The 17,543-nt window shown below is 41.9% G+C and overlaps 1 pseudogene; it reads right to left on the reverse strand.

Moving 5' to 3' along the window:
* LOC132389660 (oocyte zinc finger protein XlCOF6-like) overlaps positions 1 to 16,870 on the reverse strand; it is a 58,928-nt pseudogene extending 42,058 nt beyond the window's left edge.
* Positions 16,871 to 17,543: the final 673 nt, after the last annotated feature.

Consider the following 17,543-nt stretch of genomic DNA (forward strand, 5'->3'; position numbering starts at 1 on the left):
ACGTCAGAAGGCTGCTGGTGTTTGCCCCCATGTGTGAATCCCTTTGCTCGCCACCACCGTGTGCTCAGACGGTTCCACAGATTTCCACCGGGACAAACATCCTGTCCGCCCCTCTCACACTATCTTTTTCCTATCAATAAAATCCTCCTCCCTCCCCGGGGAACCGGCATCAAACCGACGGGCCGAACGGTCTCCTCCTACCTCCTGCCGATAAGTCAGACTCCAGCCGCAGGAGACGCTTCACAAACGCCCCAACTTCCCTCGGAGGGAAATGGAAATAAATCAGAAAGCGGACATTTACTCCGCTGTGATGGGGAGTTCGAGGTCGGAGTGGGGGTAACACCCTCTCGGCTTGTCCGCCTCTGCGACGGGTGGTAATGAGTGATTGACATCGTTTTGCACGAATGGGAATAGCGCAGTTCCTGAATTCTCTGCTGTCAGCGGTGAGGGAGGGAGTGGTCACGTGATTATTTCCCAGCTGTTAAACTGATAAAGCCCGAGCTCACCAGCACGCGGACGACACCGCGCACGTGAGGGCAGATCACGGAGTCAGGAGCGAGGGGGGTCGTCGTGACGTCACCTGTGGTGGTGCGCTCACATTTAAAAGCACCTTATTGGGCGTTCCTTATGATTTCGGACGGACAACAACATTAATCACGGGTTTCATCACTGAATCCAGTGTTGTGGATAAAGTCCCCTGTTATGTGTCCGGCTGTGCCGTGTTGTTGGTGGAGTGGGCAGCGTGGTGTTTGTCTCGATTCGGGTCACAACACCAGAATTGCCAGCGGGGTCCACACACAGTGTATTAGTCAACAGAAAACCTCTCGTCCCTGTAGTCTTTGTCTCCCGGTAAACAACACCCTGACAGTGTGGACCATAGGTATCCTTCTTCACCCACCCCGTTTTTATTCACTTTATGAACAGACAATCAATCCGTACACGGTATATAATCTGTGGATATATGTTGTTACTGTTGTGTTGTTGTGTTGCTCTGGAGCCGGAGTAATAATTATTTCGACCTCATTTACACGTGTCTGTTGGAAATGGAATTCAGCAACCCTGAATCTTGAATAAACATTTCAGCAGCTGAGCGTCACGTTTCTCTCAGCGTTATTGCGGCAGAGCGCCAGCTGGTGACAATGGAGTCCACAAATCAGGCGGTCCTGTTCTTGCGGCAAATTTCCACCAAGTGGCAGTGTTGTCCACAAAAGGGAGAGGTTTACAGCGATAAGGAGGGGTGTCGGGGTCTGGAAGCCAACTGCAAGTCGATGAAGTGCCAGACCTGCCGATAACCTCTCTCCTCATCACGAGTCATGGTCCCAAACTGTCCTTCCATATGAGGCAACTTTTAAACATCGTGCTTGTTGGGGTCATCCACTGTTTCCAGTTTTCCAGGTGTGGCCTCCTCGACATTAGTGACACCCGATGTAGTCTCTGCATTCTGCACTGTGTCCCGCTGAGATTCTGCAGATGTTGGAGATGCAGGGTCACAGACACAAACTGTTGGAGGAAGTCAGGAGGTCTGGTAGCTTCTATAGAGGGGATAAAGCAAAACAGAGATTTCCTGCCCAGACCCTTCATCAGGACTGGAAGTGGGAGAAGCCGGAATAAGATGGTGCGGGGAGTGGAAGGAGTCCAAGCTGGTAGGTGATAGGTGAAGCCTGATAAGAGTGAAGGTGAGTGGGTGGGGGAGGTGGGAGATGAAGTCAGATGCTGTGAGCTGGTAGGAGGAAAATGCAAAGGACTGAACAAAAGGAATCTGATAGGATAGGAGAGTGGATAATGGGGGGAAAAAAGTAAAAGCGGAACGAGAGGGAGACAATCCGCAGTGGGGAAGAGTGGACACAGGATGGAGGAGACGGGCGTGTGGGTTGATGAAAAAAAAAGGTAGAGTTAGAAGTTAAAGATATCATGTCATTGAGGTGTAAACTACCCGGATGTAATATGAGGTGTTGCTCCTCCAACCTGAGAGTGCACCCACCGTGTCAGTTAAACAATGAACCGGAAGTGAGAGTGGATTAATAATTTTCCTCTGGGATCCCTATTAAATCAATCCTCTCTCACCTTAAACCAGTGCCCACTGGTTGTTGATTCCACAAAAGTGGGGAAAAGGACTGCGCATATACCCCATTTCTGTACACTCATGGTTTGGGACACCTGCATAAGGTCACCTCAATCTCCTGCACTTCCAGGTGTGAAATCCCAACCTGTCCAACCTCGAGTACCGGCACCATTCTCGTAAATCTCCCCTGCACTCATTCCAGTTTGACGTCCTCTCTCCTGTAGCAGAATGACCAAACAGGAGGAAATCTGCAGATGCTGGAAATTCAAACAACACACACAAAATGCTGGTGGAACGCAGCAGGCCAGGCAACATCTACAGGGAGAAGCACTGTCAGTGACGAAGGGTCTCGGCCCGAAAAGTCGACAGTGCTTCTCCCATTACATGCTGCCTGGCCTGCTGTGTTCCACCAGCATTTTGTGCAGAATGACCAAAACTGAATACAATAATCCAGGCGTGAATACCCTAATCCTAATGAAACCTCACTGGCCTCTTCTTCAGACCATGAGCCATGAGATATCAGACAGAGGCCGCTCAGCCAATCGAGTCTGCTCCGCCATTCCTTCGTGTCCAATTGATTACCTCTCTCAACCCCATTCTCCTGCCTTCTCCCCATAATCTTTGAACATCCATTTAAAATGCACTCAATGACTTGACCGCTACTCCGTTCATGGGAATGAATTCTAAAGATTAAATTTCCTCCTCATCTCTGCTGTCAGTGGATGCCCTATAAATTGAGGGCCGTGTCCTCTGGTCCCAGATTCACACAGTACAGGGTGCATCTTCTTCACAGCCACTCTGTCGATGCCTTTCAATATTTAATTGTCTTCAATGAGATCCCCTCTCTTTCTTCCAGACCAGCGAGTACAGGGTCAAAGCCGTCTAATGCTCCTCATACTTAACCATTTCATTCCTGGAATCACCCTCGTGAAACTTCTCCGGACCAGCTCCAACACGAGAGTAGCATTTTCTAAGATAACAGGTCGGAAACAACTCACAATACACCAAGCGATCTGACCAATGCGTTTTAAAGCTAGTGTCACATCCTTGCTCTTATATGCTAACATTACTGTTGCCATCCTTAATCAACACAATCTGCAAGCAAAACAACAGGGACTCCTGCTCAAGGACTCCCAAGTACCTATGCTCTTCTGATTTTTGAATTTTCTCCCATTTTTTTTCTACGCCCCTATTCCTTCTACAAATTGTACATGACCGTTCCCTTGCATACACCGTGTTACATCCGCCACTTCGTTGCCTGTTCTCCAAACCTATCGAAGTCTTTCTGCAGACTCCCACTTCTCTCGAAACTACCTGCCCCGTATGTATCCTTGTATCAACTGCAAAGTTCGTCACCAAGGTATCAATTCCGTTATCCATATCATTCAGATTTAACATGAAACGATGCGGTCTCAATACTGACCCCTACAGAACACCATGAGATACCGACAGCAAAACAGAAATGCCCATATTATTCTGACGCTTTCTCCCTTGTCAGTCAGCCAATCTTCGATCCAAACACGTCTCTTTCCTGTAATTCCATGAGCTGTCATCTTGTTAAGCAGCCTCACATGCAGCAACTTGGAAACATAGAAACATGAAAATCTTGCAGCACAGTATAGGCCCTTCGTCCCACAAAGCTGTGCCAAACCTTTGAAATACCTAGGCTTACTCATAGCCCTCTATTTTTCTGAGCTCCATATACCTATCCAGGAGTCTTTTAAAAGACCCTCTCATTTCGGCCTCCACCACCACCGCTGGCAGACCATTCCACACACTCACCACTCTCTGCGTAAAAATCTTACCCCTGACATCTCCTCTGTACCTACCTCCAAGCACATTTAAACTGTGCCCTCTCGTGTAGTCATTTCAGCCCTGGGGAAAAGCCTCTGACAAACCCCATGATCGATGCCTCTCATCATCTTGTACACCTCTATCAGGTCATCTCTCATCCACCGTCACTCCAAGGAGAAAGGGCCGAGTTCATTCATCTTCTTCTCATAAGGAATTCTCCTCAATCCAGGCAACATCGTTGTAAATCGCCTCAGCAACATTTCTATGGCTTCCACGTCCTTCCTGTAGTGAGGCGACCAGGACTGCGCACTATATTCCAAAATGCGTCTGATCAGGGTCCTATATAGCTGCAACAGTAAGTCACGACTTTTAAACTCAGTCGAATGGTGGATGAAGGCCAATGCACCGTACGACTTCTTAACCACGGAGTCAACTTGTGTTGCAGCTTTGAGTGTCCTATGGACTGGAACCCCAAGATCCCTTTGATTCTGCACACTGTCAAGAGTCTTACCATTAATGCTATATTCTGCCATCATATTTGACCCATCAAAATGAACAACCTCACACTTATCTAGGTTGAACTCCATCTGCCAGTTCTCAGCCCAGTTTTGCATCCTGTCAATGTCCCACTGTAACCTCTATCATCCTTCCACACGATCCACAGCACCCACAACATTTGTGGCATTAGCAAAATTAATAAACCATCCCTCCACTTCCTCATTCAGGTCAATTATAAAAATCAGAAAGAGTAGTGGTCCCAGAACCGATCCCTGAGGCACCCCACTGGTCACCGACCTCCATGCAGAATATGACCCGTCTACAACCACTCTTTGCATTCTGTGGCAAGCCAGTTCTGGATCCACAAAGCAACGTCCTCTTGGATCCCATGCCTCCTTGCTCTCTCAACTAGCCTTGCATGGGGTACCTTGTTAAAGATCATCCGAAAATCCAAGCAAACAACATCCACTGCCTCTGCTTTATCTATCTTGCCTGTTATTTCCTCAAAATATTCCAAGAGATTTGTCAGACACTATTTCCTGTAAAGGAATCCTGCTGACTTTATCCTACTTCATCATCCTCCCCAATTACAGTACCCAAAACACTCACCCTTAATACACCCGGACATATTCCTGACCACTGAGCTCAGACTAACTGTCCTATCATCTCACTGGACAACATTTTTTTAAAGTGTTGCTTCCTCAGAATTGTTTTGTTTATGATAGACTGCTTGACGATTAACACAAATATAATTTCAGACTACTTGTATCAGGTAGGAATTTGGAAAAACGACAAATTATCTTTTATTGAATATATTATATTTAATTGCATAATGGTGCTGATGCTTTGCAATAGTGCAACTAAATTAAAAATATTTTGGTAATGGTTTTCATTTGTACTCAGTATCCGAGGCTTTTCGCTTAAGTGTCCAACAATAATTCGCAGCGTTGCTGGATTCAGTGGAAACTGCGTGAATAGATGAAGAGTCGGTCATCTTTGGTCCAAATTCCGTTTGGACCGTCGGGGTCACCAATGTAGCGATGTACTACATGCAGAGCGAGAGACATGCATTCGGTAAGTCATTTTGAGACTAGTTTATTCAAACTTCGCGGCGCTGGCATTTAATCCTTAGCGCCCGCCCTCTCCGGGCGGAAATGACGCCAGAGCTGCATTACTAAAGTCTCTCCAGAATGTTCTCCAGAATGATATCACAAAAAGCACACGACAAAACAGACTACACCAGAAAATCTACATAATGTTTGGTAATCCCCAATTTCAGAGTCCAGAGAGGCGGCTGCGTATTAATATCGCGCTACCTTCTTAGCGCGTTTCCCGGAAGGGAGAACCAAACCCACCAGACAAAACGAGACGACCCAGACACACCAAGAGACCAACTCTACCACCCAACAAACCAAAAACTAAAGCTACAAGACCTACACAAAACCACATAGTTACACATAGTTATATCTAATGTATAGTTACAACAGTGTAGACAACATCAAATTGATTAAAAAAAAAACAGACCATGGGTACAGTAAAAATAGTCCAAAGATGTTAACAGACTATAAGTTGAAAAGAAACCACCACGGAGTTTCCGCAAGTCCTCAGGGTCCCGATAGACTCGTCATCCTACGCAGTCGGCAGAAGGCATTCCCGTGAACTGGAAGGCCCGGCATTCCCGTGAACGTTCTCCGGACCCGCTCCAATACGAGCACATCTGTTTTCGCAGATTGTAAACTGTTCACAATTCACCAAGAGCGATCTGACCAATGCGTTTTAAAGCTACAGTGTCACGCCCTTGTTATTATATGCTAGCATTCCAGTTGTCATCCTTCATCGATTCAATCTGCAAGCAAACCTTTAAGGACTCCTGCTCAAGGATTCCCAAATATTTATGCACCTCTCATTTTTGAAATTTCTCCCATTTATTTATTTTTTCTCTACGTCCTTATTCCTTCCACAATTGTACATGACCGTACATTTGCATACACTGTACATTTCAGTATATTTCATCCACGACTTCGTTGTCCGTTCTCCAAACCTATCGAAGACCTTTTACAGACTGCAGCTTTGCTCTAAACTATCTGTCTGTTATCAGTATCAACTGCAACGTTCTGTGGATGCTGGGAATCCAAGCAACACATACACAAAATGCTGGAGGACCCTAGGAGGCCAGGCAACATATATGGGAAATAGTAAACAGTCGATGTTTCGGGCCCAGACCCTTCATCAGTACTGGGGGAAAAAAGATGAGACGTCAGAGGAAGAAGTGCGGGGGTGAAAAGGGTAGATTAAGTGGTCGGTGATAGGTGAAACTGCGAGAGGGGGGGGGTAGTGAAGGTGGAAAAAAACTCCTTAGGATTTTATTTCCTTAACGATCCTCGAAAAATCATTGCTAATGCCTCCACATCTCTTCAGCCACCTCTTTCCGATCTCTGGGGTGTATACCATATGGTACAGGTGACCTGTTTACCTTCAGACCATATCAGTTTCCAAGAACCTTCTCCCGAGTAACGTAACTTTACACATTCTGACCACTGACATCTGGTACTTCCGTATTCCTGCCAGTGTCTTCGAGAGATGAGTGATGTACAAGACTTATTCAGTTCATCTGGCATGACCTTGCACTCCGAGCCCATTATTACCTCTCCATCATAATTTTTCAGTGGTTCGACATCCGCTTCCGCCTTTCTTTTACACTATAATTACCTGAAGAAACATTTGGTATCCTCTTTAATATTACCGGCTAGCTCACTGAAGTGTTCCATCTTTTCCTTCTTAATTATTTTAGTTGCATTCTGTTGGTTTTTAAAATCTTCTCAATCCTTCAACGTACTAGTGATTTTTGCTCTATGCCCTCTCTTTGGTTTTTCTTAACAGCCACGGTTTTGTCACCTTAGCTTTAAAATTCTACTTCCTCTTTGTGATGCATTGAGATTTGAGGGGCGAGGAACATCTCAGACAGAACTGCAGTCAGCTCGACTTCTTCAGTCTGCAGGAAATTCAAGCGGAACCTTTCACCCACAGAGTGGTGACTGTTTGGAACTCATTCACAGGGACAGTGAGAGGTGAACAACAGGGGAGGATTTGAAAGTTCTGCTGTGGAACAGAATCACTGGCAAGGTCCAGCCGGCCTGAGTTGACTCTCTGCTGTACACTGGGTGTGTTATAAATTCACTAAGTACCGGAGACAGTGTTTAATATAGAGTTGATTTATTTGTCACAGGTCTAGTCCCATTAAAGGTGACTATGCAGCAGAAGAAACTCCTCCCATGCCTGGTGAGCAGCAGCAATAATTGCAGAGTTCAGCACCGACACTCACTCTCGAATTTGCATTCAGCAACGCTGATGAATAAATATTCATCATGCAGCTGATTGAAACGTTCTCCCAGTGTGAACCGGTAGTGTGTGGTAAGTGTAACACGCAGTAAGGTTTCACTGCTAAAGTAACGGCCTCTCTGTAATGATTCGCTGCTGAGGTAATGGTTTCTCTGTAGCAGCAATGTTTAGGGTAAGACTAGAGGAAATAGGGTTTTCGAGTGTGGGGCTATGCAATGACAGAAATATTCTTTCTTGTGAGTCTGGAAGAGAGATTTTCACGGTTTTTTTGCTGGCGAGAGATGAGAGGTGAGCGCGGGCCCTTTTTCTTTTTTTTCAGTTTCTTTACTAACCCTATAGTCAAAATACGTATTATAGAGCTCAATCGTTTAATTGCATATTGTGCATCGTTTGTTACTTCGGGGTACTGATCTGTACCATGGGACACATCACACAGCATTCACCCAAATGAGAGTTCCTAAGTCTGCTTGGGCTGGGGGGGGGGGGGAGAGCAACACCCCGTATATTAAACTGCCAACTGAAGCGAACGATACGTAAGGTTAAATGAATGAGTGAATAGCTTCCCTCATTCACAGCAGATGAACAACCTCTCCACAGTGTGAACTCACTGATGCACTTTTGGTTGATTTGGCTGTGAAAATCTCCGGATAAAGTCTGCGCAGGTGATCAGTTTCTACCCAGTGTGAACTCGCTGGTGTCTCTGTAGTTGAAATGACCAAGTGAATCCCTTCCCACACATTGAAGCCAGAATTATTCTTCTCCGTATTCTACGCCGTAGGCTCTACGTAGCCGCGTACCCGACGCTGCACTCTAGGCTGTACTGTATGCCGTAGCCTAACGTGAACATTCCTAGAAATGTAACTACGCATCGCAGCGACGCAGACGACAAGAACTGTGATTGGTCCACTTAGTAGCAGCCAGTTTCCTTTTCTTTTTCAATTTTTTTATTAAGTTTCAAATTTAATAAGCATAGCAATTATATAACGATACAAAGAGATCGGGATTACATTAATAACGGTTAACATGTAAAAGCACAGATTCCAAACGACAAATATAGTTTAGCCTCCCAATCTCATAGCAACTAACCATGAAAGAGATATTACATAAGGAGAAAAAAATCGTAAACTACAAAAAACACTAAACTTAAAAAAAAACAGACAAAATTGGGCTGTCATATTACAACTGCTGGAATTATTTGGCGTTAGCTCTGCTCCTCTATACATGAACAAAAACTTATTACACAAGATTCGGAAAGGGTCAACTTACATCATATGAAAATATTGAATAAATGGCCTCAAAGTCTCTTCAGATTCAACCGAAGGATCCACAGTACCACTCCTAATTTTTTACAAGTTTAGACATGTTATGGTTTGGGAAAACCATTCAAATGTAGTAGGGAGATTGGAATCTTTCAATTTAAGTAAAGTAGATCTGCTGGCCATTAATGTAACAAATGCAATTAGACGACAAGCTGACGAGGATAAATGACTAGAGTCCATCACCGGTCGTCCAAAAATTGCAGTAGTAGGATGTGGTTGTAAATGAATACGCAGAACTACTGAGATAATATCTCAAAATATCCTTCCAATATTTTTTTTTAGAGGAGGACAAGACCAGAACATATGTGTCAAGGAAGCTACCTCGGAATTACATCCATCAGAAACAGGATTTATATGGCAGTAAAAATGTGCTAACTTATCCTTGGACATATGAGCCCGATGAACCACCTTAAATTGCATGAAGGCATGTCTGACACACACTGAAGAGGTATTTTCTAGTTCAAGAATTTTCTCCCATTTCTGTATAGGTAAAGGTATCCGAAGTTCTCTTTCCCACTCATTCTTAATTTTATCAGAAGCATCGAAGCGTATTTTCATAATTAAATCATAAATAAATGATAATAAACTCTTCTGATATGGATTTGAACTTTTTTTCCCCGTAACTTCAATTTGATGTGATATCGGAACAGAAGGTAAAATAACATTCAAAAAGTTTCTAATCTGTAAATATTTGAAAAAGTGTGATCTAGGCGGATTACATATATTAGAAAACTGTTCTAAAGAAATAAAACAATCATCCATAAATAAGTCACGAAAACATAATTGTCCCTTTGTTTGCAATAAAAGAAAAGCTTGATCAATTTAAATGGTTGAAAGAAAAGAAAATAGATATAATAGAACTTGACAGTACATATTTATTTGGTCCAAAAATTACCAAAATTGAAACCACATTCCTATTGTATGCTTAAGTATTGTAATTACCATTTGCTTATTAAATTTAGTAAGTGCAAAGGGAACCACAGCCCCTAAAATAGAAGCCAATGAAAACTCCTGTCGAGACTCACGCTCAATGTTCATCCATCTCTTGTGTCCAAAACATAGGGATATTAAACAAGGGATATTAGGGGAATCAAGGGATATGGGGACAAGGCAGGGACTGGGTATTGATAGTGAATGATCAGCCATGATCTCAGAATGGCGGTGCAGACACGAGGGGCCGAATGGTCTACTTCTGCACCTATTGTCTATTGTCTATTAAATATCGAATATTAATTGCCCAATAATAAAATCTAGAATCAGGCAAAACCAAGCCGCCTTCCTTTTTTGATTTCTGTAAATATTTCTAATTTAACCTGGGATTTCTATTGTGCCATACATATGCAGAAATTTTAGAATCAATAATATAAAAAAAGTTAGAGATAAAAATTGATACCGCCTGAAATAGGTACTGAAATTTATGTAAAATAATCGTCTTAATAGCATTATGGAACCAATCAAGGATAAGGACAATGGGGACCATTTAGTAAACAATTGTTTAGCCTGATCAATTAAGGGCAAATATTAACTTTAAATAAATCGTTGTGTTTCTTAGTAATTTTAACACCCAAATAAATAATCAGCAAGCAATCTAAATGGTAATTGTCTGTAAATTGAGACTTGCATATTTAATGGAGAAAGCACACTCTTATTAAGATTCAGTTTATAAGCAGAAAAACTACTAAACTGAGCAAGTTGTGTTATTACTACAGGAAAGGATTACTCTGGATTGGAAATATATAGCGACAGGTCATCTGCATATAGTGATACTTTACGCGTTCCATTCCCATGAGTAACACCAAATATATTGGGTGAATCACGAATAGCAATTGCCAAGGGCTTCAGGCCAATATCTGACAGTAAGGGGCTCAAAGGACAGCCTTGTCTAGTACATTGGAAAAGCCTAAAGAAAGGGGATCTCTGATTATTAGTGAAACAGACGCCAAAGGTATATGTTATATCAACTGTATCTCGGATATACATTTTGGGCTAAAAGTAAATTTCTCAAGTATTTTAAAGAAATATTCCCATTCAAATATATCAAATGTCTTCTCGGCATCGAGCGAGATAACACATTCTGGTGTCTTAGATAAAGTAGGGTATACAATGTTCATTAACCTCCAAACATTAAAATATGTATAATGATTTTTAATAAATCCTGTCTGATGCTCGGCGACAATTTGTGGCAATATCTTCACCAATCTAATTGCTAATATTTGAGAAGGGATTTTAGATTCAACATTCACAAAGATACAGGTCTGACTGACGCACATTCAGTGAGATCTTTATCATTTTTGGGAAGTAAATAAATAGATGCTTCATAAAATGTTTGTGGTAACTTATGTACAAATAAAGCATCTTTAAAAATTTTACCTAACCAGGGAGAAAGTAAATCGGAAAAAGATTTTAAAAATTCAGCTGTATACTCATCCGGACCAGGTGTTTTACCAGAATTCATTGAATAAATTGCGTTCTTTATTTCCTCTTCAGTAATGGGTGTGTCTAATACTAATTGTTCATCAACTGATAATTTCAGAATATTTAATTTCCTTAAAAATTCATGCATTATGGTAGAATCCTCAGGAAATTCTGATTGGTATAAATTGGTATAAAATTCTTGAAAATATTGTTAATTTCATCATGGTCAACCATCAAAGTACCATCCTGTTTAAGAACCCTATTAATCGGAAGTTTCACCAAAGCAGCTTTTAATTGGTAAGCCAATAATTTACCCAATTTATCACCAAATATATAAAGTAACTGATTTTCAATCGGGGATGTTAATAACAAATGATGTTGCATCTGAAGTTCAACTCTCTCTTTATAAAGCTTCAAATCGGGAGCAATAGAATATTTTCTATCAATTTCTTTAATCTTATCAAGCAATGTACGTATTTCATTATTAATTTGAAATTATCTTTTTTTCAATCCAGCAGAGTGTGAAATAATTTACCCTCGGATATATGTTTTAAAGGCATTGCGTGATATCCCACTGAAAATTTCTTCCGTTGAGTTAGTTGAAAAGAAAAAGGCAATCTGTCCTTTAATGAAATTAATAAAATTTAAGCCCTGAAGTAAAATAGAGTTGAAACGCCATTGTTTAGTACCAAAGGTTACATCAGTTAACTTAACTGATCATTTCAAAGGTGCATGATTGGAAATGGCAATTGTATCATATTCACAGGCAGTGACAAATGAAACTAATCGAAAATCAATAAAGGTGTAAAGGAATCTAGAGTAATTATGATATACATGAGAAAAAAGAAAACTCTTTTTCATTAGGATGTAAAAAGCTCCTAATTTCTAAAATTCCAGAGTCAACTAAGAAGGAATTAATAAAAAATAGCAGATTTGTTTGTAAGTACCTGATTAGGAATAGACTTATCCATCATACGTTTCAGACAACAATTAAAATCTCCAACCATTATTACCATATATTCATATAAATTGTGAAGAAATGCAACAAAGTGCTTAAAGAATTCAGGATAGTCAGTATTTAGTGCATAAATATTCACTAAAACTAATTTATTGTCATTAAGTTAACCGGTGTTACATAGAAGTCTATCATATTGGTCTGAAATTGTATCATAGTGAACAAATGAAATCTAGGAGTCTATAAAAAAAAGAAACACCTTTCACCTTAGTCGATGGGTTAGAGTGAAACTGTTGATCTTTCCAAAACCTAAAGAAGCGCTGATTATCCTCCTTACTCACGAGTCTCCTGTGCAAAAATAATCTGAGCATTCAGTCTATGAAAAAAACTAAAAATCTTCTTCCATTTAATTGGATGATTCAAACCGTTGGAATTCCATGAAACAAAATTAATAATGACAAAATTAACTAAGAATATCCATTTTCCTTAAATAAACAATGTAGTATGTAAAGGGTTAACCATATTGCATAGGAAACTCACAAATCAGGAAGAGGGAAAATAGTTCAAAGAGGAAACGGAAGTTACGACAATACAGACATTTTTGTAGTTTCAGTTCAGCCCAAAAGAAAAAATACTAGACTAAAAATAGCTCTACCCCCCTCCCCCAACCCACAAAGACCGAAAAACTGGTCAATAGACAGCCAGACAACTATCTAAGAACCTCCCTACCCCTGTCTCCCTTGAGAGCAAAACTCCAAATTAAAAAAAATAAAAAAAAACAAACCACCCATTGTCAAAACATTATGAGAGGAATGTCAAGCAGATGTTAGAGAAAAACAGCCAATTGCAGACCATTTTAAAAGGTCTTAAAAAATGACACAAAATACAATCTTAATAATATTTCAAGAAAAAGGAAATAATCAGCAAATCAAAGTCTTAATGATTTTCAAAAGCAAACAATTAAAAATAAATAGTAAAACAATGAAGGAAAAATAAAGGAACTTTAACATGGAAACATAATAAACATCCGAATGTCAAAACACAGTGCGACTGTAATCAACCCAAGGGCAAAGTTCTAAAGTGTCCAAATCTATAAGCTGGTTATTAAATAATATACCAGATATACACAGACATAAAGGAACCGTAAATTTCATAGATATCCACGCTCAAATATTGATCTTCAAAACATTAGACATTTGCGTTCAAACTCAGATCTTCAAGAAATTGTTCTGATTCATTCATGGATTTAAAGCATTTGAATGATTTGTCGGGCAGAGCAACCCTTAGGTGAAATGTTTAGAACGAAGCTGGACAAAGATTCCTCTGATATAATTCTGACATCACCATTTTAAAATGCAATCTTTCTTGCATAACTACAGGACAAAAATCTTCAACAAAATGAAACTTAAGATGCTGATGCTCAGTAACTCCTTTCTGACGAGCAATCCGAATGAAGAGCTCCTTAGTATTCACATTGTGACATCGAAGAATTACATGACGCGGTTTTAACCCTTTCGACGGTTTTGGTTTCAGCGCCCGATGTGCACGGTCGAGTGCAGGAAGGGAAGGAAATACCTCCGAGCCAAAGACCTCCATTGAGAATTGAGAAAAAAACTGAGTAAGATCCCAGCTCTCAATGTCCTCACTGAGTCTATTATTCGCAAATTCAGTCTGTGGCTTCGACTCTCCAAATCAATAATCTTGACTTTATTCTGCTCCAATGTATGAGTGGTCGAAGTTCGTTTCATTTACAAAGAATTCACTTTGTGATCGCTCTGTTTGCCAGCTTTAATAAGCACTGAAATTTGTCTTTGCTGTTTTTTGTTCTTCTTTTCAAGTGTTGCCAATCCACCTTCGCTCTCCTTTAACCATACTTCCAAGGTAGTAAACCTTTTATCAAGTTTTTCATCCAAAAGATTCAAGATAACCTGTAAAGTAAGTTGAAACTTTTTAGGCTGTTCAAAGACACCTTCTTTCTTCCCATTTCCATTGCCAGTTTCCTCGCCTTCAGCTAATGACTTTCTTCCTCTGTAAGCCATTTTAGTCGATTAAAATTCAAATTCAAATATATAAAAGTGTTATAGACACTTTGATAAAGATAATAAAGGGGTGGTAAGTAAATTTAAAATGAATAGAGCAATGCCGGAAAGCGACTCCATGTAGCACCTCCAAGAGAGTCATTTGCCTAATGTAGCCTAACACGCACATTCCCAAAACTGTAAATATGCATCATGGTGACACAGACCGCAAGAACAGTGATTGATCTACTTGGCAGCAGCCAGTTTCCTCCTATGCATTTCCTGTTGTTTCAAAGTTGCAAAATGGAACAAATTGAGGAGAGGGTAAGTGAGGAAGTCAAAAATATGTACATTTTCACGACTCTTCACCGGCACACAATAAAGACTTGAAAATGGCATCAAATTTGTGGAAAGAAATTTCCACATCAGCGGTTTGGTCGTCGCAGAATGCACAAAGAAATGGAAAAAAACTTCTCTCTTTTCTGCGCTGCAGTAATTTCAATAAAAGTAACTCTTGTTCAACATCCATTAGCTCCAACTCCAACAAGATGAACTCAGCAGTTGCCATCGTTCCCAACTCCACTCGAGTCAATTCAACACAGTGGAATAGCACCCCAAAAACACACAAGTAGAAATGCTCACAACCGTGTAGACAACATGCATGGGCTACTGCATATGCTACGCCATAGTGCCTACTCAGAGGTATAACTCAGGCTTGAGCAGGTGAATGGCTTCTCCCCAGAGTGTACTGACCGGTGTGCTTGTAGGTGGGATGACTGTGTGAATCCCTTCCCACAGTCTGAGCAACTGAACAGCCTCTCTCCAGTGTGAACTCGCTGATGTACCTTCAGTTGAGATGAGCAAGCAAATCCTTTCCCACAGTCTGAGCAGGTGAACGGCCTCTCCCCAGTGTGAACAGACTGGTGTACCTTCAGATGAAATGACCGAGTGAATCGCTTCCCACAGACTGAGCATGTGAATGGCCTCTCCCCAGTGTGAACTCGCTGATGTAGCTTCAGTTCAGATGAGCGAGTGAATCCCTTCCCACAGTCTGAGCAGATGAACGGCCTCTCTCCAGTGTGAACTCTTTGATGTACCTTCAGTTCAGATGAGCGAGTGAATCCCTTCCCACAGTCTGAGCAGATGAACGGCCTCTCTCCAGTGTGAACTCTTTGATGTACCTTCAGTTGAGATGACTGAGTGAATCCCTTCCCACAGTCTGAACAGGTGAACGGCCACTCCCCAGTGTGTACTGACAGGTGTCTCAGTAGCTGAGATGACAAAGTGAATCCCTCCCCACAATACGGGCAGATAAATGGCCGCTCCCCCGTGTGAACTGACCTGTGTGCCTGTAGGTGAGATGACTGAGTGAATCTCTTCCCACAGTCCAAGCAGGTGAACGGCCGCTCCCCGGTGTGAACCCGCTGGTGAGCCATTAGGGCGGAAGACCGAGTGAATCCCTTCCCACACACTGAGCAGGTGTATGGCTTCTCCCCAGTGTGAGCTGACTGGTGTCTCAGTAGCTGAGTCGACAAAATGAATCCCTTCCCACAGTATTAACAGGTAAACAGCCTCTCCCCAGTGTGAACTGACCGGTGTGCTTGTAGGTGGGCTGACTGAGTGAATCTCTTCCCACAGTCTGAGCAGGGGAACGGCCTCTCCCCAGTGTGAACTTGCTGATGTACCTTCAGTTTAGATGACTGAGTGAATCCCTTCCCACAGTCTGAGCAGATGAACGGCTTCTCCCCAGTGTGAACTCTCTGATGTACCTTCAGTTTTGATGAGCAGCTGAAGCCCTTCCCACAGTCTGAGCAGGTGAATGGCCTCTCCCCAGTGTGAACTCGTTGGTGAGCCATTAGGGTGGATGACTTAGTGAATCCCTTCACACAGTCTGAGCAGGTGAAAGGCCTCTGCCCCAGTGTGAACTGACTGGTTTGTTCACAGGAGGGAAGATCTACTGAATCCCTTCTCACACAGAGAACAGGTGAATGGCATTGTCCCAGTGTGAACTTGCTGATGTCACTTTAGTTGAAATATCTGACTGAATCCATTCACACCGTCTGAGCAGATGAATGGGAATCACCTGTTTAAAATGACAGGCATGCCAGTTGGTCAGATGATAGAGTGAAATCCTCCCCACAGCCTGAGCAGGAAGGATGATCGAATGAATCCCTTGCTCCACTTCTTAAATATCTGGACAGAGACAGCAAAACTGGCGTGGTGTGTTTTGGATTCCCGTAGAGAAATTTCTTGTCATTTGGAACCTGTAAAAAGATTAACAAAATGCATCCATTTCAGATGGGATCACTTGAGTTGTGAAGCTGTGAACTGACATCACACTGTTACAGTGAGGTTCAACACATGTTGGAGAGTGAACTCATCATCTTACTGGGCACACTGCTGGTATCTATAAGATGCCTCTCTCTATAAGAATGGAGCATTTCTGACCTGGCACAGTTTGGAGAGACATTTGTATTATCCCTGTTCCCACTGAGCTGATGGGTTCCTGGCCCCACAGTAACTGAAACACTCTCAGTCAAATAGCCTGCAGTGCATTCCATGCACCCACCACTCTCTGGGTAAAAATCTTACCCCTGACATCCCCTCGGTACCTATTTCCTTGCAGCTTAAAACTCTGCTCCCTCGTGTTAGACATTTCAGCCCTGGGAAAACAAACCTCTGCCTATCCACATGATCAATGCCCCTCATCATCCTATACACGTAAAATAGGCTCTAAACATAAACAAGGACATTGTACATAGCTGTGGGAAATTGTCAGAAGTATACAAGATTATGAGGGTATAGATAGGGTAAATGCAAGCAGCTTTTTTCCACTGAGGTTGGGTGGGATAATAACCAGAGGTCATACGTAAGAGGGGAATGTGAAAATTTAACGGAAACATATGGAAAAGGTTTTTACTTAAATGACAGTTAGAGTGTGGAATGACATGCCAAGACAAGTGGCGAATATGAGTTCAGTTTCCCTATTTAAATGAAGTTTGGATGGGAGCCGGGATGGTAGGCGTATGGATTTGTATAAAAAGGGCACAAAGGTTATCGGGAACCAAATTCACCACAACCACAAACTGTTCCTGCTGCTACCATCCAGCACACAGCACCACAGCAAAAGGACCAACAGGCTG

Source organism: Hypanus sabinus, unplaced genomic scaffold, assembly GCF_030144855.1.
Source record: "Hypanus sabinus isolate sHypSab1 unplaced genomic scaffold, sHypSab1.hap1 scaffold_62, whole genome shotgun sequence".
In the NCBI taxonomy this organism is placed as follows: domain Eukaryota; kingdom Metazoa; phylum Chordata; class Chondrichthyes; order Myliobatiformes; family Dasyatidae; genus Hypanus; species Hypanus sabinus.